Raw genomic sequence first — 27,552 nt, forward strand, 5'->3', positions numbered from 1 at the left:
AACAGGTTAGATGTGTTACTTGGGTAATAAGACCCCCCAATGGGCACCTGACTGCGTGGGCCAAGTGTGCATACAGCCACCCACACCTCATGAAGGCATAGATGCACTTTCTGGCAGGATCTGATCTGGAATTTTAAACATAACTCATAATTTAAAAAAATATCTGGCTGTTCAACTGCATTCACACTTGTAGGTGTAAAAATATGTGTAGGGATAAAATCCTATTTCCAGACAATACAAAAAGGAGGTTTGTGTCTTTGAGAATTTTCCTTTAATAGGTGAATGGGAAAAGCCACATCTCTGATGCAAACCCACCAATCGGTCCAGGCCGATGACTCCTCCACCACAGTGGGAATTTCCCTTCTGGGCTTCATGCAGCTCCAGGGGGTGACCCCAGAACCTGAGGGTCTCACCAGGAGAGCATTGGCCAATGTCAGATTAGCTCTCCTAAATTCAGAAGTTTGTAAACTATCCTAGGGCGCTCATCCTGTGAGCCCAGGACTTGGCTAAGCTCCCAGCCCTGGAGCAAACAGCAGCACTTTTGCTAATATGTCAAAACTCCTCTCCTACTGTGAGAGGAAGAGTCAGAGGAAAAATCCTCTTACAGGTAGCAGCGGGGGTGGGGTGGGGGGGGGTTGAGGGGATGGGAGGTGGGTTTGACTGTACCTGGTTTAGGAGTCAAGTCTACCTGACTCCGCTTTCTGAGGAGCATCCCATTTTCCTGGATCTGGAGAAAGTGGCTTCTTGCCTTGGCTCCTCCTGCTCCGACCTGCAGGCCAAACTCAGTTCAGTTCAGTCTCTCAGTTGTTTTCGACTCTTTGCGACCCCATGGATGGCAGCACACCAGGCTTCCCTGTCCATCAGCAACTCCTAAAACTTGCTCAAATTCATGTCCATTGAGTTGGTGATGCCATCTAACCATCTCATCCTCTGTCATCCCCTTCTCCTCCTGCCTTCAATCTTTTCCAGTATCAGGGTTTTTTCCTATGAGTCAGTTCTTTGCATCAGACTGTTGGTATCTAAACTCTCCAGGCTACTGAGAAACTAGGTTACTCCTATTTCCCTTGGGGTAGACTGACCTGAGTTCCTGGCTGCTGCTGCCAGCGGACCTCCGATAGGACAGCCTGACCCTGGGAGTCATAACACTGCCCAGGGCACATACCCAGGGAGTTCTCTGGGGCCAATGTGAAGATATTTGACTTTGAGGTAAACTCTTACTTATAACTGACCTTCTTGGGAGCCCAGGACTTGTCTAAGCCCCCAGCCCTGGAGCAAGCAGCAGCATTTTTGCTAATATGCAAAATAATCCATTTCACAATCTGCCTTTGCCACTGGAGCAAAGAGAAGCCTTATCACTTTTTCATTTAGAGCTTTGCTAGGATGCTCTAAGGGTATAAAAACTTCAGGGTCACCAATTGAAGAAAAGTTAAGAGACATTAGTGTAGGGGCTGAAAAAGTAAATGATTTTGATGATTGGGTAACAATTCCTTCCTCAAGTCAGCTGGCTTCCAATTCTTTGCTTTCAACAGAAACAAAGGAGGAATTGTTACCTAATATATGACTAAAAATAATTTTGATGGTAGATCATCATGTGATGGGGATGGGGTCAGAAAATAGGTCCAAGAAATGAACACAACTGGGGACTACATTCTAGCAAGTTTCTTTCTTTTCCATCTATCTAAGTAAGTACTTTGCTTAAATACTTGAAGAGAAAGTTACTGTATGCCAGGGATGGGTTTATGAGCTTAAATGCATTAACCTGTTCAAATCTTAAAATGACCCTGTAAGGTAAGTTTTACTAGTATTCCTAATTCACATTTGAAAACGGAAGCCCAGAGACGGTGACTACTTGTTCAAGGTCACAGAACTAATAAGTGACAGAAATGGGACTTGAATGCAGGTAGGCTGACCCCAGAGTCTGCCTAGATAATGGTGGTGGTTTGGTCACTAAGTCGTGTCCAACTCTTGAGACTCCATGGACTGTAGCCTGCTGGGCTCCTCTGTCCATGGAATTCTCCAGGCAAGAATACTGGAGTGGGTTGCCATTTCCTTCTCCAATGGCTGTAATATTAAAATGTTACATAGTAATAGTAATATATTAGTATTAGATAATAGTAATGTTAAGTATAGTATTACTTCTGAGCTTATAGCAATGAAAGCAATAATGGCAATAGAATTGATACTGAACCTTAACTTATTTTAGCCATAGGTCTATCCATCTCCAAAACAACATCTATGTCATAAATATGTTCATCACCTCCAAAAGTTTTCCTTTGGGTATTTTTTTAAAAAGCAATGCAAAGGTTTATTTTTCAATGCCAATATTTACAATCCTTTGCAACTGTTTACGATTATTATAAAATTTTTTGAATGTCAATCTAAAAATATGCAAGAGGTTACATCGTTTTTCAAAATTATTTTTGGTGTTATGTGAACAAAAATGTTCAAAGACCACTGCTCTAGTCTGTGGGCATCTCCTCTCCATTCCCTGGGTGTTTTAGTTTTCTCACTCTTAGCACCTTCTCATTTAATTTACTATTTGATCAATATATATTAAGTGCCAACTATATGCTAGAGAGGACATCAACATACCAATGAACAAGACAGAAAAGTTAGTGATTTTATGAAATAGTGAGATGTTAATTCTTTCTGTGGAATTTTTTTCTTGCTACTCCTTCTCTGTGGCTTCTGGGTCTCTTTCTTTTCATGCATTATTTTTAGTTGGGGCCTAGTTCCCACGAGTACAAAAAGCATTAAAAATAATTTAAGTTATATCTCAAACAGAGTAAAATAAGGAACAATAAAATGTATAGTTGTCTTCTTACCATCCAAGTTTACCAAATCTTACTGTTTTGCTCAAACTTCTTCATATTAAGCAACAAAACAAAATAAGAAAATATTACAGACATAAATGAAGCCACCTGAGTACCCCTCCTTAATTCCATATGCTTTCCTCCTGTTACTACATATAAACAACTTAAAGATGTATTGATTTGTGTGTTTTCAAGCTGGATAAAAATAGTCATTTTGTACATATCTTGCAACTTGTTTTTTTACTCAATTTCTTTTTGAGATTTATACTTGTGATTTTAGTTAAGTCCATTCATTTTCCTTGCTATATAATATTCCACCACAGGAATAAGACATTTTTTAAAATGTTTTTGCCACTTTATTTTTTAATTGAAGGACAATTGCTTTACAGCATGTTGTTGTTTTCTGTCAAACATCAACAAGAATCATCCACAGGTACACACATGTCCACTCCCTTCTGAACCTCCCTCCCATCTCCCTCCCCATCCTACCCTTCTAGATTGTCATAGAGCCCCTGTTTGAGTTCCATTCTTCTTTGATGGAGGTTTAGGTGGCTTCTCACTTCTCACATGATGTGACAGTGACTCTTCTTCCACATGCCTCCTGCACATGTGTTTGAGAGTTTCTCTGGAATCTACATCCAGAAGTGGAATTGCTGTGTTATAGAGCTTGTACAGTTTCCAAGTATTGCTAACTTGCTTTTTAAAGTTGTTGTTTAAACTTACATTCCAGCAGAAAATGAGCATTACTCCTTCTATTCTTTTGGTGGATAGTCTTGAATTTTGTAAATGTAAACCAATGTGAATGTTTCTCTTCTACTTCTGAAGACATAAGGAATTTGCAAGTTTTAACTGTCCATTAATATTCTCCCACCATCATCTTATTTTTTCCTGAAGTTTTAGTTTAACCTTACTTTAAAGCACAAAATTAATTATTATTTAATTAATTAATTATAATTAATTATATAAATATAATATATATATTTATTTATATATAATTTATATTTATATATAATTTGTAATATATATTATATAAATTATATAAATATATATAATATATAATTAAAATTAATTATTTAATAACTAATATTTATTTCAATTTCCAATTAAGAATTTTTCATTGTCTCCCTGGGTTCACGTTTCTTTTTGTTGAAGTATATCCTTTACTTGTTCTTTTAGTGAGTATCTGTAGGTGATATATACCATTAGCCTTCGTTTTAAGATGTCTTAGTCTTGTTCCTTAATGATAGTTTAGATAGATATAGACTTATATTTTGATAGTACTTTTCCATCCTCAACACTTTGAAATGATAACTTCATAGTATTCTGGTTATTGTTTCTGAAGGGTTTAATGTTCCTAAAGACAAGTCTTCTGTTAGTCTAACTTTTATTTCTTTGGTTTGGTAACTTCCTACCTACCCCAGAGAGTCTGCCATTTTGCAGTACTATATCTAGGAATAGGTTTGTTTTTATTGATCCTACTGAATACTGTTCTCAGAGACTGTCTTTGTTTTCTTAAGTTCAATTTTTATCTAAGCAAAAAAACCAAAAAACAAAAAAAACCCCACGAATTTTAAATATATATACATAATTTTCAAAGCAAAATATTTCTATAAGACTTATAATGAAAAACATCAATTTCCTGCCTCATATCTCTCCAATCCTGATATTTTTACTCCTTGGAAGTAGCCACTTTCCTCTTTCCACTTTCCATTTTAGCCATTTCTTTTTTTTTTTTAATTAGTTAATTTATTTTAATTGGAGGCTAACTGCTTTACAATATTGTAGTGGTTTTTGCCATACATTGACAAGAATCAGCCATGGGTATACATGTGTCCCCCACCCTGGAGCCCCCTCCCACCTCCCTCCCCATCCCATCCCTCTGGGTTGTCCCAGTGCACCAGCTTTGAGTGCCCTGCTTCATGCATCGAACTTGGACTGGTGATCTATTTCATATATGGTAAGATACATGTTTCAATGCTATTCTCTCAAATCATCCCACCCTCACCTTCTCCCACAGAGTCCAAAGTCTGTTCTTTTGGACACAGCAGAAGTCTGTGTCTCTTTTGCTGTCTCGCATATAGGGTCATTGTTACCATCTTTCTAAATTCCATATATATGTGTTAATATACTGTATTGGTGTTTTTCTTTCTGACTTACTTCACTCTGTATAATAGGCTCCAGTTTCATCCACCTCATTAGAACTGATTCAAATATGTTCTTTTTAATAGCTGAGTAATATAGCTGTTTCCTTTTAAATTTACTTCTATTATTGAAAATAACATTCATATACCATGATTTATTGATTTTCGTTTTAGATTTATTAACTTTCTAACTTGAGAGGTAAGAATTTTTCCCTCTTAAACCCTCACCCATATTTTGCAATCTCTTTCTTTCCTGCATACCACAAGTCCCCTGCATGTGAACCCTCAAGGTGAAAGCTTTCAAAGATGAGAACATGTGTTTGCATATCCAACCACATAAGTTAGTTCATGTTCCCAGTGCACACTGTCACACGCATGCATCCTCTGCAAGTGGTCGTGCTCTTGTGTGGATCTGCAAGAGGGTGACTGCATGGAACTCCTTACTGTGCAACATGAGCTTACTAGTGCAGACATGACGGAACTGGAGGCCCATCAGAAAAAAAAAAAAACTAAGAGAAAGAAGATGAAGCAGAAGCAACTGGAACTGAAGAGATTCATGACACAGGAAACGGTAAGGGGATATCCTTTAATTGAGGAGGCACTGTTAGTTTTTGAGGCACAAGGTGTAAAATGGTATGTGAAGGTCGCAGCAGCTGTTCAGAATGTAATTCATTGCTACCATGTCATCTATTAATATGATGGGGGAAAAAAGAGCTGCTACTACAGATATCCCTGGATCTTTTTCTTCAAGGGGGTAGATAGAATTGAATCCAGCAAGGAAACACAATCCGTGCCATCAGTTTCAGGAATGAGTGAAATTGCAACTTGCTTCCCATCTCCTATTGCTGATGACCCTTCAGCTTTACTATCTCCCACCTTTCTCTCTTTCCCCCAGTCAGTAACTCTTCTTTTCTGTTCACTCTATACCAGCTGTTGTACTTGTACTACTAAACTTTTCAAGGTACTGCAATGTAAGATTTAAAATGTTTATTTTTTGTTTTTTAATGTATTATTTGTGTGAAAAGTTCTATAAATCTATTAAAGTACAGTACTATATTGTATTTGTTGGATACCTAGGCTAAATTTGTTGGACTTACGAACAAATTGGATTTACAAATGCATTCTCAGAATAGAACTTGTTCACATGTAGGAGACTCACTGTAGTTATATTACATTGATTGTTGAACTACACAGAGTATTTATATTATTCAGAACTAAGTCATGTGTTATGCTATAATTATACTTTTTCTTTTAAAGGTTTTTATTTTTCTTGTTTGAGTATTGCCTTGTTCTTTTATTCACTTAGATTTGTATGTCCCTAGAATTACTCTACTGTAAAGCATCTTTAAATATGATCACAAACATCAGGCAATCTGCAGTTTCATTTATTTCTTACAGATACCTCTACTAGAGTACTTCAACCTACCCTTTTAGGCTGGACTGGTTGCTTCCCAGTTTGGCAGCTGTCATCCAGGAATTTCCCCTACTCTTCCTGGGGATTCCTTTTTCCTCTTTTCTAATTGAATCTCCTGCTTCCTGGATCTTATGCCTTTTCCCTTTTTGGTTTATGCTCTGATGTTGAAGGAGCATATCCTCAAATATCTTTCTGCGGAATGGTACAAGGAAGTAAATTTTTTGAGACTATGTATGTTTTAAATGCAAGGTCTTTATTCCAGTCTCTTACTTGGCTGATAGTTTGGCTGGGTATATAATTCTAGACCAGAAATCATTTTCTTAGAATTTGCTTTTGAGCAGTTTAAAGCTTCTTATTCCTAATATTTTATGAAGAAGTGAAGTCTCTCAGTCATGTCTGAGTCTTTGCAACCCCATGGACTATAGCCTACCAGGTTCCTTCATCCATGGAATTTTCCAGGCAAGAATACTGGAGTGGGTTGTCATTTCCTTCTCCAGGAGATCTTCCCAACCCAGGGATTGAACCCAGGTCTCCCATATTGTAGGCAGATGCTTTACCGTCTGAGCCACCAGGGAAGTCTTATTACTCCTAATACTTCTTATTCCCAATACTTTATACTTCAACTTAAAAAAATAGTGTGTGATTACATTAGAAATTTCAAAGTAACACAGATTGATATGGGACTTTTTCTTTTGAGGGGAAGTAGAAATTAGTGGATTTTTTCAATCTAGAAATATTTTTTATTCAGTACTTGGAATTGAACTATTTCATCAGTACCACTTTCCCTAATTCCAGAATGTCTTGGTAAATGTCTTCGAAAAGAAAAATGCCAGTCTTCTAGGGAGTGAGGAGAGGTGATAACCTGGCTGTACCTGGGGAGAGAAGGGATCTTTGTTCTTTTTTGTTTTGTTTTTGTTTGTTTGATTGGTTGGACTTTTGGCCTGAGAGCTTGCAGATTTCAGTGGGGGGTCTTCTTATGAAGACTTTCAACTACTCTCCATTTAGAGTTAACCAGTCTTCAAATTTATGAATCATTCTTGTATTTTGAGGTGCAAATTAGCTTATTGTTGACTTCTCCCTTTTGAAACCAGATTTAATAAACTCCCATCTGCCAAATATGTTATAGTTTATTTATTTACTTTTCAACTTCTGAAATTTTGTGCCTTTTTCTTTTCTCCCATCTATAACTTTGCAGATTTACATCCTTTTAATGCTTTTATTGTCATTTTGGTAATCCTAACAAGAAGCAGCAGTATATTCATTTTCAACTGGAAGTTAAAGTTACTATGTTTTAAAACAAGTACTCTCCATTATTCTTTCTCTTTTCTTTTTCTAGAATTTCTATTAAACACATGTTGGAGAATTTTAGTTTATCCTATAACCTTTAACTTTCTGTCACAACTTCTGTCTCTAAGTTCTGTGTTCTAGATGAAATTGCCAATGCATTATCTCTTCTTCATTCTTTCTAATCTATAGTAAACTGCAACTATTAAGTTTTTATTTCAGTGACTATTTTTTAATTTTGAAAATTTCTTCCTTTTCCCATTCTTATAATACTTATCTTTGGCTTTCCTTCATGGTTTGAAGTCTTTGACCAAAGTTTTATTGAAAAGATCAATTTCCTCTAAAATAACTTCACATTAAAGATTTTAAGGTTGGCTATCTTTGTTAGCATTAAATTTCTTTAGTATTTTGGAATTTGACTTTGCAAGTCAATTTTCAGTGATTGTCTTTCTCTTTCTGTGCTCAGTTTTCCGTGTACAGTGGTTTTGTGGATATCATTACTTAGATCCCAGATCTGGTCATATGACAACAATTCAATATTCCTGCCCTGACATGATATTGACAATGGGCAGATTTACTTAGCTAGTCAGTGGCTTAGTTTGGCTCCAGGTTGGGAGACTGTCTCTGGGTCTTCCTATCTTTCTAGACCTACAGCTTATCAAGAGCCATTGCCCTAAACAGCAATTGAAGGTAGCTTTTTTCAGATTCCTCTCATGATCAAGGAGTGCTTTAGGGATCATGTATGAAACACTTAAGTCTTCATTACCCTATAAGAGCTAAACTATACACCACTGTATGAATCCAGGAGCTCATAGAATCTAGTGATTTCAGCTCCTTTCATTATTCTGTGATTCTTTCCCAAATCTGGTCTTAGCCCATATTTATCTCACTTTAGATCTTGGCTTATGCCATTTTGATTTTTTTCTCTGTCTCTTTTTATAATATTTGACTGAATCATATGAAATTTCAAAATGGTTGGCAAATGGTCACACATTAGCAATTTTATATGGTTCATATTAATAAAGCCATTCTTGCTACGTTTCACACTTGGATACATCAAAGCATGAACCTATTTTGACATCTTGACTGGAGGTCTTTATAAGTCTTTGATCTTTCTTTCTCTTACCAAGCAGTTAGCCAGTCAAACAGCCAAATACCAGAATCATCTCACAGTTCCAGGCAGAGACTTTTTCTTCCCATAAAGCGCCTTTTAGCGTTTAGAAAGCTATAGAGAGGGAGGGAGGTGGTGGTGGTAGGTTGATAAACAATGAGTGATTGAGACAAAACATTAAGTCTGCCTTCTCCAAATGGCATTATTCCTCTTACTGCCATCATCCAAATGTTTAAACCAAATTAAATTTTATTGAGTCTAAGAGCTATGATTGGTTTGTTTTCATTTGGCAAAGAGGGAAGAACTAGAAAATATGCAGAGTAAGGGAGGAAATAACATATTCATATTTTACTTTTATCTTAAGATCTCAATTTATACCCATTATGAACAAACATATGAATAGCCTAGCTTGTGCAATGAATAAAAAGCCATGGGTAATGGAAATGTCTAGTTTGTGTATACATTTTGGAGACCTGACTTTTGTGAAAGACAAGACAGAGAAAACTGGAACATGAAATATTTCACAGAAGTTAGAGCCCAAATATTCATCATCATGAACAATTCAATAGCTTCCTTTCAAATATACTGAATTTAAGAAGCCTTGACATCTTTTAATCTTAAAAAATTCAGTATTCCTACCCTAGATTCTGAATTCCTACCCTACACTGTCATGTGCCCTCCTCCCAAATATCCATTCTCTCCTTTTTCTGAGTAATATAATCCTTGCTTTGCAGCTGGGCAGATTGCCACCCAACTGAAAGACTAAATTTACCAGACTATACAAGTAGTGCAGACAGACCATGTGATCAAATTTTGGCCATAGAGTTCCATGTGACTTCTGGGCAGTATCTCTAAGGGAATATCTTTAATGTTCTGTCCCTACATTCATGTGGCTGCCTGAAGCAAAGATTTGATGCTTAGAGTTCAAGAAGCATTTCAGAATATGAGGGAGGGCAGAGCAGAGAGCTGAGAGGGGCCTGGGTCTCTGCTAACTTAGTGGAGCCCCCAGAGCACCTCCAGTCTCTTTGCTTTTAGATGTCATTCATTTGAAATAGACATAAGCTCCTGTCCTGTTCAAGCCACTGCTATTTTTCTTTTTCTTTCCTGTGTAACCAATTCATAAAGGTTGCAAATTATTCCACTGCTAAAATAAATTATGTATCATGACACGTTCATTTTGATGATAAGACTCAGCACTTAGTATTTTTATGACAAAGTGAAAGGGCAAAGAGATTTGTCATTTGATTCATTCCACTCTAGCTCCAAACACTTGAAAAACAGTTGGGTTTCCCTCAAGTTTGCTTGATCATGCTGTGCTTTCCAATGACCTTAGCCAACATGTTTGAAAACTGTGGCTTTCATGTCATAACTATCTGGGCCTCTACAGTAAAATAAATCTTTTCATTTTCAAATGTCAAAGTCCCTATGAAAGAGAAGAAATGCTTTTTAAATGTTAGCCCCTGTTAATTGCTGTGAAATTGCCTTCGGTATTCCTTGCTATAAGTGTGTTCTCAATGTATTAGTTGTACTGACTCCCACCACTTGGTTCCATCTTAATTTTTACTGTATCCCAGGGTAAATCCTCATCATCCTAGGGATAAGGCAGATACTTGTCAGAAATGTTTTGATTTAAAATGAGAGAAATTTCAGCCATGCTAACGTAATTAAGGCATCATTTATTTGTTCATGCCACTGAATAATCCATGGGACATAGGTTTCCTGGCTTCTGGCATGGTTTGATCAAGTGGTATCATCAATCTATTTCATTACCTTCTAAGGCCTGTGTCTGCTCTGTGGTGTAGGATTTCTCCACACAGTAAACAAAATCATTCCTAGCAATTAAAGATTCCCAAAGGGTTTTTTTTTTCCTTCCCCCCACCCCTAGTCTTTAATATTAGCATTACTGCCCCCAAATGGGCTGCCTCTCATTACTCTGGCTAAAGATATGTGCTCACCCTGGCCAAATCCCATAGCTAAGGGTGGAGCTTTCTGATTAGCAAGACTGGCCTACATGCTGCCCTTGGCTGCCCAGCCAGAGGTGCTGCATGAGAAGAGAATGGAAAAAAAAAAAAAAAAGAGGGATTTTTATCCACAGAAAAGAGCATACACAGCAAGAAAAGATAACAGATGTCCACCACAGGGCAATTCAAGAACTTTAAAAATAAGGGCAAATCACATGTTACTTTCAACATCTTTAAATGCATTTCATCTACTATATTTTACAGTTGATTATATTTTACCACTAATTCACTTGTAGCTCAGCTAATACTTATTGTTTATACGGGATTCTCACTCCTCTAACTTCCCTTCTAAACTTGCGGCTTTTCCATCTAGAAGCGCATGATTGAGAAGACCAAAGCTCTTTAGAAATGGGAACTTAAAATTCTTTACTTTAAACAGATGGGATTGTTGGGTTTAAGAAATTGGGGGGATAATGAGGTAGAGAGTGAAACCACTCACTTAGGAAGTGCTTTGAGAGATAATGTACTGGGTGCTAGCTACATGGGAAAAGCATAGTAATGACAACTGGCATAAATAGGATGGTAAGAGTTTACCTATCACAGGTTTTTGTATCTGAGGAATTTCACCTCCAGTTCATGCAAGGACCTCCATGTAAGCCAGGCAGGAGGAGAGGGCCCGGGCATAATAGAACCAAGTGTAGATCAAAAAGGACTGTTGACCATTCTTCCAAAAGCAAATCGTGCCCCTGGCTTTGACCAAATGGCATCAAGAGCCACGTGATCCTTGTGTGGTAAGTGGCATTAGATAGTAGACAATATGCAAGTCAAGGGGTGACTACCTCAAAGTCCTGAGTGTGGTACAGGCATCCACACAGCAATGCTGGTTACTGACAAATCCATACTCCTCCCTCTAAAATACATACTAGCAAAATTCTCATCCTATGGGAACCTCGGGTATCAATCAAGAAACAAAGGCAATTGAATTTCATATATATGTATTAATATACAATATTTGTTTTTTATCTCTGACTTACTTCACTCTGTATGACAGATCGTAGGTTCATCCACATCACCACAGAGGACCCAATTCCATTCCTTTTTATGGCTGAGTAATATTTCACTGCATATATTTACCACATCTTTATTCATTCATCTGTCAACACAGGGCAGGAAGGAGAGGGTGAGACAGAGTAGCACTGACATAGACACACTGTCATGTGTGAAGCAGATACTAGTGGGGAGCTGCTGTTACAGCTCAGGGAGCTCAGCTTCACGATCTGTGATGATCGAGAGGGGCGGGATGGCGGGGGTGGAGGGAGGCCCAAGAGGGAGGGGATGTATGTATACATATGGCTGATTCATGTTATACCGCAGAAACCAGCACAACATTCTCCAATTTTTAAAGAATTAAATTTAATTAACAAAAACAAAGGCAATCAGAGCTCACCTATGAAGACCAGAGTGCTGGCTCTGATCTGGGGCATGCCATTGCCAGACAAATCCCAGATCATAACCTCTAGAAGGTCTACAGCTGCTGACATATTTTGACTCAAATCACAATGGTTGAGAACTCAGGGCTGAGTTATCAGCTGAGAAAAAAGACAACTTTGAGGAAATTTTCAACTGATTCATAAGTTTCACATTTCTTTCTGTATCTTGAAGCACTAACTACAATGCTGGGCATTGCACTCAATACTGAATTACTGAATTAAAAGGGAAATGGCAAAAACACACACTTGTCATCCCAGTGTGACCATGACCACACATAGAACTCAGGGTGACAGGTACAGCCACAGATGGAAAGAATGCTGGCTAAGCCACCAGGCTGTGCGAACTTGGTCTGCTTGCTGCAGTGTCGTAACCACACAGACCAACAAACGCCAAGCCCACACCTCCAAGATCCACCAAAACTCCAGAATTCACCAAAACTCATTCATATCAGCATGCCCTTTTAGCTCCAGGAGTTGATGCGGTTTCCCAGGTCTACAGTTCATTGAAGTTTTTGGAGAGAGAACAGTGAAAGCCATTGGGAAGCAGAAACATGAGAGTTGTCACCCCCTGAATAATAACATTTTCAGGCCCAGTCCTATCTAGGAAGGGCATTTTGTCCTGTTTTGTTTTTTTTTATACTTTTATACTAGGATGACTTGAGAGCATTCTCACCCTAGTGCTAGTGGTAAAGTACTCATAAGAGACACAGGTTTGATCCCTGGGTCAGGAAGATCCCCTGGAGGAGGGCATGGCAACCCAGTCCAGTACTCTAGCCTGGAGAATCCCATGGACAGAGGAGCCTGGCAGGCTACAGTCAATAGGGTCACAAAGAGCTGGACATGACTGAAGCAACTTAGCACACAAGCACCCATTGTGTCTTTCCAATTTCAGTATAAGGAAAATCCTTCTCAAACAGCACGTAAAGGTTACAGAGAAAATTCTTCATGGCTTCTATGGCCACTGGTTACATGAGACTGCTAAATAGTCTCGGGAACCTCTCAGGAATCAGAAAAAGTAGGTGTTGCCAGATTATCTTGGCCATCATTGGGCTAACAGATGTCTCATCCAGGTGGTCCTCACGCCCAAGTCACGACTGGGAGCCAGGCCAGAGCTCCAAGCTGGTAGTCCAAGGGCACACATAGCCCAAGTGGACAGCGAACAGGAGGCATGATCAAATCTGCCCTACACTCAGGTCAACGCAGATAGCTAGCCTGAGAGGTAATCAAAGTCGCACAAGGAAAGGTTCCCTTGCCTTGGGGATAGAAATAGTTTGTGTCCCTTATAGCAGAGAACCTCCGAGCGGGTTAAAACATACCCCGAATAGCTCTGTGTACTCATAGGGCCCCTTGACCTTAGGGAAAGCTTGGTTAGAGGACATCATGAAGTTTATTGTTACAGTCTGAGACCCTCTTGGTTGGAGATTATCTCCTTCATTCTTGGAGGTCATTTGTGAAAGGGACTATGTTCCTGTTATGTGGAGCGTAGTTTCTAACGAATCACCTTCAAAGGATCCGTCTTTATACACTGAGGGACTGTAAGTCTCAGTTGCATGGGAGGCTCAGGTCTTAACTGAATATGGGTTGGGGCTGGGATCCAGGACCACATCCTCAGGAAAGTGACGGGGCTGGGGAGGAGGCCTTCTTGCCCACCCGACCATTCTTCTCCAGGCGACCTCTGTTTCCAGAAACAGGGCCAGGGCAGCACTCTGCTGTGTCCGGTGAGACTGGCAGCTGTCAGCTGGGCAAGTGTTCAGGGTGAGTGCTGCTGATTACACCCTTGACAGTGGTCCAGTTGGCCTTGGCATTTGAAGACAAGTTCCCTGGGCCTCTGCATTGTGCAGGAGCACTTGGGAGAAGGTGGCAGCTCTGCACAGACATTCTCTCCTCACCCACATAAATCCTCAGAGGGTTTCCTTCTGTGGGTTTATAAAAGCCCATTATCTACTTCATGACTCAAGAGAATTGAGCTTGCTGGCAAGAGGCTTTTTAAGTCACATTTTGAATAATTTCTCAGCAATTCATTACATGGGAAAACAGGTCCTTTTTGTTCTAATACTTAGCCTAGGAATGCAACTCCCCTCTGCCAAATTCATTAACAAAACCTGTGTATGGGGGCTGAGCAACTCTGGTCAGTCTCTTAACTGCACTAAAACTTGCTGAGCATTGAAATGTAAATTTTTACCTTTGGCTGGAATGATTCATGGGTCTCAGCTTGTAGGAAACAGCAATGTCACTTTCAAACGCCCGGGATAGCTCCAGACCAAGTGCCCATTGTGAGAGGATGCTTAACGTGTGGCAACCAAGAGACGGCCACATGTCATCTTTCCGATTGGCAGCAGAAGGGAGGGCTGATAATGCACATGCTGACAGCTTCAGGGGGAGAAAGCGCCCCTTGTTGACAACATGGTGACCTAGAGCTCAGCGGAGCCCAACGAGAGGATCAGGCTGTTGAGGCTTGCCACGCCAGTCCCGCCTGCGCAGAGCAGTAGGCCAGGTTCTCTACGCAGTGGAGCAGAGAGCTGTGGCCAAAGCACCCCAGATCAATGAAGCAGGTGCAAAGTGGGGACATACAAGAGCTTTCTCAAGAAACAGTGTTAGTTGATTCAAAGTTGGAAATGCTTGTTTCTAAATTTTTATTTCTATTATGTTAACATAAGATATATTTCAATGATGTTATTTTATATACTTAAACTAATATGTTTAAAATAAAATATTAAAATATATTAAAACACACTGTTGTTGTTCAGCCACTAAGTTGTGTCTGACTCTTTGCAATCCCATTGACCACAGCATGCCAGGCTTCCCTGTCCTTCACTGTCTCCCAGAGTTTGCTCAAGTTCAGGTCCATTGAGTCAGTGATGCTATCTAACCATCTCATCCTCTGCCACCCTCGTCTCCTTTTGCCTTCAATCTTTCCTAGCATCAGGGTCTTCTCCAACAAGTTTTATTATGTTAAAATACACCTAACATAAAATTTATCATCTTAACCATTTTTAAGTATGAGGCTCAATGGTAAGAAGTATTAGAACATCTATACTGCTGTGTAACCATCACCACCACCCATCTCCAGAACTCTTTTCATCTTGCAAACTAAAACTCTGTACCCATTAAATAACAACTCTGTATTTCCCTTTCTGCCAAGCCCAGGGCAACTACCATTTTACTTTCTGTCTTCATGATGTTGACTACTCTAGTTACTCATATAAGTTGCATCTTCTTACAATGATGTCTCTTCTTATAAGAGCATTGAACCTATTATGAGGGCCCTGCTCTTAGAACCTCATCTCAACCTAATTATTTCCCTGGAAATTATCATACTAAGCAAAGTCAGATAGAGAAAGACAAATATCACATAATCACTTATATGTTAAATCCTTAAAAAAAAAAGATGCAAATGAACTTATTTATAAAACAGAAATAAACTCACAGACTTAGAGAACAAACTTATGATTACCAGGGGGGAACAGTGGGACAGAGGGATAAATTGGGAGTTTAGGATGGACATTTACACACTGCTATAAATAGATAACCAGCAAGAACTTACTGTACAGCACAAGAAATTCTGCTCAATATTCTGCAATAAATAATCTAAATGGGAAAAGAATTTGAAAAAAAAAGATGCATGTATATGTATAAGGGAATCACTTTGCTATATACCTGAAACTAATACAACATTGCTAATAATTAAATTCTAATAGAAAATATTTCTTTAAAAAAAAAAAACCTTAATTATTTCCCAAAGGTCTCACCACTAAATATCATCTTACAGGGGGTTAGAGCTTCAGCAGGTAAATTTTGCAGTGACATAATTTAGTACATAGCACTAAGCAAATGCCTCTTTCAATTATTTTAATTTCAAAGACCCTGCTTACAATTATTTCGCGTACACTCCCAGAAGCAGAATTTCTGGTCATATAGTAATTGCATTTTCAACTTTTTTTGAGGACCTGCCATACTGTTTTCCACCACTTTACACCCCCACCAACAGTACACAAAGATTCCAATTTCGCCATATCCTCATTAACACTTGTGACTTTCTGGTTTTTTGATAATAGTCATACTAATGTGTGTGAGGCGGTATCTGACTATGATTTTGATTTACATTTCCCTAACGATTAGTGATGTTGAACCTCTTTTCTTCTTGAATTTTATTTATTTTATTGGTGTATAATTGCTCGGAGTATAATTGCTTTACAATGATGTGTTAGTTTCCGTTTCTGCTGAATAATAAAGTGAATTAGCTATATGTACACATATATCCTCTCCCTCTTCAACTTTCCTCTCTTTCCATGTGCTTACTGGCCATTCAAAAACATGTAATAGACACGTCTAATATTTACTTTATATATTTTAAAGTACATGTTAATATAGATGCTTGGGGAAAAAACTGAAAAAAAAAAATCATAAATACAAGGCTACTGATCCTGCTGGCAAGATTAACAGTAAATTTTTGGTTTCGTTCTTATGTTTTTCAATCTGTTCTAAGTTTTTAAGAAGACTTTTCTATTATAATTGTTGTTGTCATTATCATCATGTTACATTCATTATTTTGCTCTCGGCACTATGCTAAGCACTTTACATGAATTCTTTCCAACAAACTTTATAACCACCGTAGGTCATGGCACCACAATTATTTGTAAATATGCTTTTTTTTTTTTTTTTAAGTTCAAGAATCTCAAGACTGTCAAGGTGACTTACCACCAAGTTCATTAGAAATCCCTTCTTGGCCACTTCCATAGCTCATTCTGTCCCTGAGTGCAAGGTTAAGCCAGGTTGCTCAGTAATAAGACAAGCTTCTCTGTGCTAGTGTTGTCAGCAGCATGGGGCTTCTCTGGTGGCTCAGACGGTAAAGAATCTGCCTGCAATGCAAGAGACCTGGGTTCGATTCCTGGCTGGGAAAGATCCCCTGGAGAAGGGAATGGCTACTTACTCCAGTATTCTTGCCTGAAGAATTCCATGGACAGAGGAGCCTAGTGGGTTATAGTCCATGGAGTTGCAAAGAGTCAGACACAACTGACTGACCAACACTTTTCTTCGCAGCACTCTGTGGAAGTGAATTATTATATTTTCCGTTTGTTTAAACAATGTAACAGATGATTACGGAACACCTACTATGCACTAAGGGAGAATGAAATGGCAACCGACTCCAGTATGCTTGCCTGGGAAATCCCATGGACAGAGGAACTTGGTGGGCTATAATCCACAGAGTCTCAAAGAGTCAGACATGACTTAGTGACTAAACAAACAAACAAAACTATGAATTAGATGCTCAAACACAGAGTTCAGAAGGAATGCTAAGAGAAAAGATAGTCCCCACCTTAGGAGTTTGGTACAGAATTAGACACATGAACAAGCTGCTGTAGCATCCTATAAATGCTCTCCAGGGAAGACATGGCAGTGGTACAAAGAAGGAAGGGCTCTGCCCCAGCGATTTCTACACGTCATGGCACATCAGAGTTATCTGGAGCACCCTGTAAAGTTACAGAATTGGGAACACCACCCCATACTTCCTGAATCAGAATCTCTGGATGAAACCCTGGGAATCTGGATTTTAAAATCCAGAATCAGGTGATTCTGATTTGCAGCCAGAATGAAGAATCACTGGTAGATCCATTTCCTTGACTTGCATGGTACGTTGTAGATGCTATTGTTGACTGACCAAGTAATCTCTTTTCAGATAAAAGAGGGAGGAGAAGTTTTGTAGAAAAATAATAGAGAATTCATATGGGTAGGGAAGAATGCTTATGAAGCTGGTGTTTTATTCCCCATTCAAGCTCAGTCCTATGGGTAATACATCTTGCAGAAGTATTAAAGAAGACATTACTCCTAGGTATAACCATTTTGGAAAACAGTATGGTGGTTCCTCAAAAAATTAAAAGCAGAACTGATATATAATCCAGCAATTCCACTCCTGGGTAAATAGCTGAAAGAAACGAAATCAGTATCTCAAAGGAATATCTACACTCCCATATTCACTGCAGCATTATTCACAATAGCCAAGATACTGAAACAATCTTTCAGTGGATGGAACATTCTTTCAATGGTCTTTCAATGGATGAATGGAAAAAGAAAATGTGATATATATATATGTATATGTATATATATATATATATATATACATACACATACACACACATGCACATAATGGAATATCATTCAGCCTTAAAAAAGAAAATCCTGCCATTTGCACAATATGGATGGATCTTGAGGGCACTGTGCTAAACAAAATATGTCAGACAGAAAGACAAATACTGCGTATTTATTTATACATTTATATATGTATATAGTAGCATTTATATATAGTATTTTTTTAAAAAATCCAATTTCACAGAAACAGAATTGAACAGTGCTTGCCAAAAGCTGGGAAGAGAAGGAAATGGGTTATGTAGGTCAAAGGGTACATTATATTTTTGTTCTGTGAAGAATAAGCTCTGAGGATGTAATGCACAAGTTGGTGTCTATAATTAATAATATGGTATTATGTAGTTAAAAGTTGCTGAGAGTTGCTCTTAAACATTCTCACCACATACCAAAAACAGTTAACTATGTGAAACGATGCATGTGTTAATTATCTTGATCTTGATAATTATTCTACAATGTAGATGTAAATCAAATCATCATGTTGTATGCTTTAAATACGTACAATTATACCTGTCAATTATTTCTCAAGAAGGTTAGGGAAAAAAACTTCAAATGTTTCTTTTTATTCTTAATATCTAAACTCCTTGAACAAAAAACAGAAGACATATTTCTCTAGTAATTTTTTGTCAGTCTTAAAACTACTGAATACATCAAAGATTATTTTATACAGTGTTTGTGTAAATATTTCTACCTGCCAGCATCCAATTCAAACCCTATTCATCAAACAATCCAATTCAATAAATATCTCTTTTAGTACCTCTTGGACCAAATGAGAAAGCAACCCTGACTCTAACCCCTGACCTTTTAAGGAGAGCAAAAGCATTTTATAAATAGATAATATAAGGAGAGAGAGAAGATGAGTAGGTAACAAATGCATGTACACTGAGAAGACCACACACCACTTCAGTCCACATGAACCTGGAGACTGGATTCATATCTTCCCACACTACTGATTTACTGGCTGTAAATTTAGAAAGTAACTTCTAGCTTCCAACCCAAAATCTACCCTCACCCTTTTTTCCCTATTTAAATGGAAACCAAAAAGTGCTCACTGGGGGGAAAACTTGAAATTTCTAGCCTCCTTTACATTTAAGTGTGGCTGATATGATGTCAGCAGTAGTCATTGGTTGAGGCTTTCAATAAAGCCCTTGTTTCTCCTTCTGCCCTTTCTATTGCCTGAGAATCAGAAGTGATGGCTGGAGCTCCAAATCACAGCCAAACAAATCACAGCCAAACAAATCACAAATGCCTTTAGATCTGACATCTTTGTTCCACTGAACTAAGGACAGTCTCTACTTACCTCCAGACTTTTTAATACATGGGAGAAACAACTTTCTGCGTGGCAACTGCATGTATAAGCCTCTTTAGCCAGGTCTCTGTTCCTAGCAGGTACCACCTAAGAGCAAATGTACAACATCTATCTCCTAGGGCCTAGATTATACATAGAGAAATCAGCAATGTGCTTCAACGTACTTGCAAGTGTGCCTGACAAATTGGAATCCTAAACAACATGAAAGAACAAATGAACACTCAACTGCGGGATCGTCTACATTTCAGTCCTCTCAGGAAAAGCAGTTAGTTGTCTTGGCAAAGGTCGTGCAGGTCTATGGTCACGTTTGAGACCAAACCCACAGATTTAGGTCCACCTGTGCTCTGTATTTCTACTGCTGTGTGTCATCACTGAGCCAGCCCAGGAGACTCTTGGCCTCCCCAGTTAGTCAAGGATTAGAGAGGCAGTCTTGACATTTATAAATTCTGTTTTATCACTGGTCATGTCAAAAAGAGATTGCTTTGTTGCCAAATTTGTGGGATTTGGGAAAAGATTCTGCTGTCATGGAAGACTGGGTAGGACAGGCTCCTCTTTCACACTTACAGAAAATCTCCTCCTGCCCCGAAGCTTGCGATTCCATTTCCTTTGCTTTGATAAACTACAAGTGGTTTTAAATTGAGTCATAAATTTCTCCAGGCCTTTTAGAGACCAACCCCCTGCCTTTGACTCCCTCACCTCCTGTGGCAGTGAAACCTGCTGGAGACCTACTCATATGCTTTGTGCACATTTAAGATGGGAGTTTGAAATTTACAGGCCAAGCCTTGCAGCATGACCTTGACTTTTTAATAGCTTGAAAAGGAACCAGAGAGACGGCAAGCAGGATTCATCAGGGCTGCAGGTCTCCGGGACAGACCCAGCTGCATCTAGAGAAGACCCTCACACCGGATGCTAGAAATGAGCAATATTTTGGTGGCTCTGATAAACTCCTCAAGGTGACTATGTGGACTCCTGGTTATGGAGTCATGGTCAATTGAAGTCATCTTAAATGAGTTTTTCTTTTTAAAATAATGATTTGTAACATATATGCTTTGTGTTGATTTGTAACGTATAGACTAAGCTTCAGAAACTGAGTAACTTGATGTGTAAAGCTGCTACATTCAGGGAGAAATGGTTAGCAAAATCCCCATCTCACCACCAAATCCTTCTATGTGCCCTTGGCAAGTTGTGTGCAGAAGACCCTGGGCTGGTTTGCAGGTGCCCCTACCTATGCTTGATTTTCTAGAATCAGTGTATCAGGTGAGGGACAGCAGAGTGAGTGGGAAGCTTCTACCTAAGTAAGGGCTGCTCAAGGCCCTGAAATAGGAGCAGTAATCCCCTCTTACCCACATCTGCAGCCTGTACTCTTCCAGGTGGCTTGGAACATTCCCAGCAGTAGCCAGTTCCAGTCTGTTCTCTGAGTACATCTGACTTTAAGCCAAAGAAATCTCCATCTTTGAGGTTTTGCCTGAGGCCAAAGTTATCACCAGCACTATGTATGTGTGCGTGCACAGTCACTTCAGTCATGTCCACCTCTTAGCGACCCCATGGACTATAGCCCTCCAGGCTCCTCTGTCCGTGGGATTTTCCAGGCAAGAATACTGGAGTGGGTTGCCATGCCTTCCTCCAGGGGATCTTCCCGACCCAGAGATCAAACCTGAGTCTCCTGTGTCTCTTGCATTGCAGGCAGATTCTTCACTGCCGAGTCACCGGGTAAGCCTCAAAAATATGTATATATAAAATAACCAGTTAATTCTCACATAATTAATAGCTTTGAGATAGGTGCTATAACTAGCCCCATATTATGGATGAAGAGACTGAGATATAAAATGTTAAAAGTAACTTCCCTAAATTCATTCACCTAGAGAGTGTTGTAAGGATAGATTGAGCTAATGTACAAGGCATTTGGAACAAAGCTCCCAGGGGGCACAGTAGTAAAGAATCCAGCTGCCAATGCAGGAGACACAGGAGACTCGGGTTCGATCCCTGGGTCAGTAAGATCCCCTGGGTCAGTAAGATCCCCTGGAGAAGGAAATGACAAACCACTCCAGTATTCTTGCCTGGAAAATCCCATGGACAGAGAAACCTGGCGGGCTATAGTCCATGGGGTCACCAAACAGTCGGACATGACTCAGCGCCTGAGCATGCATACAGTTAGTACAATGTAAGTGCTGATTACGATAATGATTATTATTCTAACATTGCAGGCACTATACCAGCACTAGACATACAATGATTTGTAACACACAGCCCCTGTCCTTCAGCAACTCACTGTGTGGTGGGAGAAAGAAAGTCACACACACTGATAATTATGCTGTAGGTAAATGTTTAAGGTCTGAATAAGGGACCGTAAGTGCACACAGAGGAAGCATGGGCTCAGCCTAGAACTGTTACAGAGTCACGCCATCCAGAAAAAAACATCGTTCAAGCCTGATATGCTATTTTAGAGTTTCTTGAAGCCAAATTTATGAATTAAAAAATATGGAGAAATTAATTTTATAATGTACCAAAATATTATTTCAAAGGATAACTGATATTTTAAAAATCATGACTGTAAAAATCTTTTACATTCTTTTTTTGCACTAAGTCTTTGAAATCTGGTGCATATTTTGTACCCAGAACACATCTCAGTTCAGACTAGTCACTCTTTAGATGCTATGTGGGTCTAGTATCTCCAGTATAAGTCAGCAGATATAGAAGGCTTTCTGGAAGAAGTGACGTTTGGGCTAAATGAGGAGGTTGGGCCCTGTTTCTGATCACTCCTGAGAAGGACGAGAACATGATTCACTGGTGACTTTGATCCCAGGCTCTACTTCTCCAGGACGATACCCTGTGTGGTTGGCAAAATAATGACCCCCGAAGATGTCCACTTCCCAACCTCCAGAACTTGTGAATATGTTAATTTCCCTGGGAAAGGGGAATTGAGATTGCTAATCAACTGATCTTGAAATGGAGAGAGTATGCTGGTTTATCCAGGTGGGCCTTATGTAGCTACCAAAGTCCTTACAAATGAAAGACGGAGGGGAGTCAGCATCACAGAGATGCAGCGTGAGAAAGATTCCACCAGCCACTGCCGGCTTTGCGGACAGAAAGGGAGGGCACGAGCCAAGGAGTGCAGGCAGCCTCTAGGAAATAGAAAAAGCAAAGACACAGAGTCTTCCTTAGAGATTTTGGGAGGAACACAACTCTGTTGACACCTTAATTTTCATCCAGACCCATTTCAAACTTCTGACATTCAGAAATTCAAAAAGGTAATGAACTTGCCCTGTTTTAAGTTGCCAGGTTTGTGGTGATTCTTGTAGCAGTCATAGGAAACAGTCTCATTTCCTTCTTCTGCCCTGGGAGCCCCAACTTGATCCTCACTCCTTGAATGCACTCCCCAGATGTGGGTTAGGTCACTGAGAACAAAAGTTGGGGGTTTCCCAGCTGTTGCACCATCACCCCCATCACTAACTACACTCATGCCCGGAGGCCCATGTCCACAACCGGCCATCATGGGATGCTCTTGCTTCCTGAACAGTCTCCGTTAAGGGAGATGATATAGGTGAAAGTCCTTCCTTTTCACAAAAATGATGGTCCTCTGGTACTGTTGTTCATAACGTTAATTAAAAGTAAAAGGTAGTAATAATAGGGGAAGCTGGGGGAGTGAGGGAGTATATGGGAACTCTGTACTTTCTGCTCATTTTTCTATAAACTAAAAACTGTTCTAAAAATAAAATCTATTAAATAAAAAAAAGTAAATTACAAATTTAAAAAATTAGAGGGAAAATGGCTAACAACCTAACACCTATGAATGTGCAGAAGGCCTTGTTAGCAAGAGAGACTGGACTAGAAGGATAACAAGGATGCTTTTCAAAGCACAAAAGGGAGACTGTACTATGTAGTTAAATAAGGAACCAGGAGAAGATGGCTCAATTCCATGAGCCCACAGGCAAACTGGCCTGACTGCACTTTTGTTCTTCAGAGATGTAAGACCTTTGGTATTCTAGGCCTTTACCCCAGGTATATCATAAAAGGAAAATGGATCTAGTTATTTAAATAATGATTCCTGTCCACCCCTCCCAGTCTCATCCCACTGGGAACTATTTGGGTGTGTTCTTAACCTTCATTCACGTTGAGAGAAGGCGTCACCACCTCATAGAGTGCAGACCACCTCTCTCCTCCAGAGGTGTCTGCAAGTTCCCCTGGATGAATTTCACAAGAGTGAAATTTCACCAATGCCTGAAATTCAGAAGGGTAGCCTGTGAAAGGAAAGCACAGGCTGTCCTTCATCCCTGCCAGGCGCTGGGGCTGCCTTTCTTACCAACACTCCTTGCAAAAGTGAAAAGAGAGGCTGGATTCTGTTCTCATGTAGACAGTTACTCTCCTTACAGGCTCCATGGGAGAAAGCTTGGAGAAGACATCGAACAGTGTCAAGATAGCATACACCTCAGTTAATGTTCCTAATTTGTCTCCAAGAGTTTAGGATGAAAGACAAGCCTCATAACAGCAGGTTTCACCTCCTGTGTCTAAACAGCCAGGAAAAGACAACTTTGTTTTTTCCCCCTATTTTTAAAAAACAGTGCATTATAAGAGTGTTTAAGGTGTGAGAGAGCAATGAATTCAAGGCCTGTTGGAGGAAAGAGCAGAAAGAAAGGGTGCCTGGCCAGCAGCAGTGTTCTCTATACTGAAAGCCCGCCATGCAAAGAGACAGGGAGATTTATTGCTCACCGCGGGTTAGAGAGCAGATGCTTGCTACTCCAGAGATTTGGCACTCTGGGATTTATGGACTTAATATAGTTTATGCTCTTGTGGCCTCATTGGTTGGGAAAGTACAAGATTTCCCTGTTAATAAAACTTAAAGCGAGGATAATAAACCACTTCCCACAGGGTTTGAGAATCTCCCTGCACAGGTCCCCCCAAACCCTCTGCCTGGATAAGACAGCTCCAGTCAATTCTTACCCCAACTCCTCACCCCACTGTCCCACCTCCACCCTATTCTCCCTCAGTGATGCAGCCAGTGTCTCCCAGAAAGGAAACTCAAGAGACTGAAATTGGATGAGGATGAACAACTTCATGTCCAACCAGTGGGGACTCAGGGCTCCCTGAAAATGCAAAAGGGAAACATGTAGCTTGTTGTGGGCATCTACTCTGATGTGTTATCTCGCTGCCAAAGCAAAGAAGAACAAACATTTGCTTCAGCATATGGACGCTGCCTCACACAGAATTTGGCAAATCATTGGTTATTTGAAATCAGTGTTTTCCTTTCCTTGATCACATCCTAAAGTACTTATTACCTGGAAAGAAAATGATGCCATTCAGCTGGAAGCTTAAGGTGCCCAGGGATGGATTTAATTTAATATCATCACCGAGGTACATCCTTTAAGCACCTAGTTATTAGAGAAGGAAGGAGAATATGTCTGTGAGTTGGAAGCTGGGAGCATTCCTAAGAAAATATAAGTTTTGTTACCTTGGTGGTATTTCAGGGCAGAGGCAGGCAGGCCTGGGAGATGGTCTGTGAGGACCCATGGATGTGTGGTTCCCAAACTGGCCCCAGCCATCAGAAGACTCCCAAATACAAAGCACAGTCAAGGACAAAACAAAGAGAACAGCCCAGGGGAGGAAGCTGTGACTCTGCTATTTTTAAACTGCCAATTAGAATGTCTAAAATTATGTGGCTGAAACTACCACATCCGCTCCAAGATAATCATACTCTTCTGAACTGAAATGTTAAATCTTCTGTTTTCCAAGCCCCTGATCAGAATATTTTAAAAGATCATTTCTGGCTGCATTAGGCCCCAAACCAAGTTGTGGTTCAGCATGTTTTCTCCTAGGAATGACTTTTCTTGATTAGAATTCTCAAAACCTGTCTTTTGAATATTTTGTTTGCTTCTAGGGGGAAAATAAAGAAAAAAAATAGAGATTAAAAAACAAAAGAGACAGAAAGAAAATATCAGGAAAAAAAAACGTGTATGAAGATTTTTTAAAATGTGACAGGATTCTGTCTCTTGGACCCACCAAATTAACATGATTAATGTGGGCCTGCTCACTACCTACCCTTGGCCTCCTGTTAGTCCTGCTTTCCCTCCAGGTCTTGCTATCCAAGCAGGAAGAATGTGACGTTTTGCTTAGGGCAAATGAATCCAGTTTCCTCCACTGACATCGAATCCAGAGAGTTCAATTCAAATAAAATGAGATACAGATTAAAATGAGACTAAAATACTCATCAAGTCCATTTAAAAGACCTGATACAGAGTCTAGTCTCATGAAGGCTTCATGAACCAAAAAAGCATGTTGAGTCCCCACTATTCCTGTACCAACCACACTGCAAGCTACCCATCTTGACTGTCTATGAAACATGTAGCTAATATGTAGCCTCTCAAAGCCACCTAAGATAGGAGGACAGCTCTGAAAGACAATAAGAACTGCAACCCAAAAATCCAATAAAAAATCTATCTGTATATGCTATATATATATATATGCAGTGTCTAAATGAAATTAATTTTATTTAATGGATTATTAAGTTTTACTCCATGCCTCTCTATGGTTTGGTGGTGGGGGTTGTAGTATAGTTGATTTATAACATGTTAGTTTCTAATGGACAGCAAGGTGATTCAGTCATATATATACACATACATAAATTCTTTTTGTATTTTTTTTCATTAAGGTCATTATAAGATATTTAATATAGTTCCCTGCGCTATTCAGCAGCACCTTGTTGTTTATCTATTTAATATATAGTAGTTGTACCTGTTAATCCCAAAACTTCTCATGTATCCCTCCCTGCCCCTTTCCTCTTTGGTAACCATGTTTGTTCTCTATGTCTGTGAGTGTGTTTCCATTTTGTAAGTAACTTTGTTTGTATCATATTTTAGACTCCACATATAGGTGATATTATATAGTATTTGTCTTTCTCTGACTTACGTCACTTAGTATGATATTCTCTAGGCCCATCCATGTTGCAGCAAATGGCATTATTTCATTCTTTTCTCCAGCTGAGTAGTATTCTATTGTGTACGTGAACCTTGGGGCTCAGCTGGTAAAGAATCTGCCTGCAATGTGGGAGACCTGGGTTTGATTCCTGGGTTGGGAAGATCCCCTGGAGAAGGGAAAGGCTACCCACTCACATTTAACAAAAGGCTGCTTATACTATACAAAAAAGGCATATGGTGGTGAACACAAATTACTTTTTAAATGTCTGCTTATGGCTTCTAAGCATTCAAAAATATGTGTGTGTACAGTGCAACCAGCACCATGGCACACATCCTGCAGCTGAAGCCACTTTAAAACCAGGTCCTATTGGCCTTTCAGTAATTGCAACCACTTGGATGAACACAAGATGACATAGAGAGCCCCACCCCAGGTTCCAGGGCAGCATCGTAAGAGATCTTAAAAGATACAAACAGCAGTGATCCTATTTTATTGTGTGGAAATTGAGTTACACAATAATTAAATAATTGTTCCAAAATTAAACTGAAAAAAATAAAAAATCAGGAATGGAGTTTAAGTGGCATCTCAGTTTTCCAGCCCTGAGCATCTAGCCTTCTTCTCATTTAATATACACTACAGTATATTTTCTTTCTGCTACAATAAATAATATAAGCTCTCTTCTCTTCTGAAAAGAGTTCATTCTGGGGACCAGACAGGGTGCCTATTTCTCTTTAATACTGCCCCTCAGTCCTGTGAGCTCTGATTAAATGATTTCGCCTGCTGAGCTCAATAATTGGAGTTGCCTAGTTCCCGATCATTTGTTTGCCAGCCATAATGAGTGTCACTGTTTTAAAGGAATGACTGATACACTGGAGGAGCAAGACAGGGGCTGTGAGGACTAGCAAACAAGGAATCCTATTCAGAAGAAGCAAGGCACTAAAGGTCACCACTGCCCAGCTCCCCAGGAACACCCCCTTCCCCC

General features: G+C 39.5%; 1 long non-coding RNA gene across 1 annotated transcript in view; it reads right to left on the reverse strand.

Annotated features, from left to right (window-relative positions):
* Positions 1 to 16,987: 16,987 nt before the first annotated feature.
* Positions 16,988 to 27,552, reverse strand: part of LOC133066183 (uncharacterized) — a 245,423-nt gene continuing 234,858 nt past the window's right edge. Inside the window, exon 3 of the long non-coding RNA XR_009695101.1 lies at positions 16,988 to 17,073. This is a non-coding gene — a long non-coding RNA (uncharacterized LOC133066183). The remainder of the gene's footprint in view (positions 17,074 to 27,552) is intronic.

Source organism: Dama dama, chromosome 12 (genome assembly GCF_033118175.1).
Source record: "Dama dama isolate Ldn47 chromosome 12, ASM3311817v1, whole genome shotgun sequence".
Taxonomy (NCBI): domain Eukaryota; kingdom Metazoa; phylum Chordata; class Mammalia; order Artiodactyla; family Cervidae; genus Dama; species Dama dama.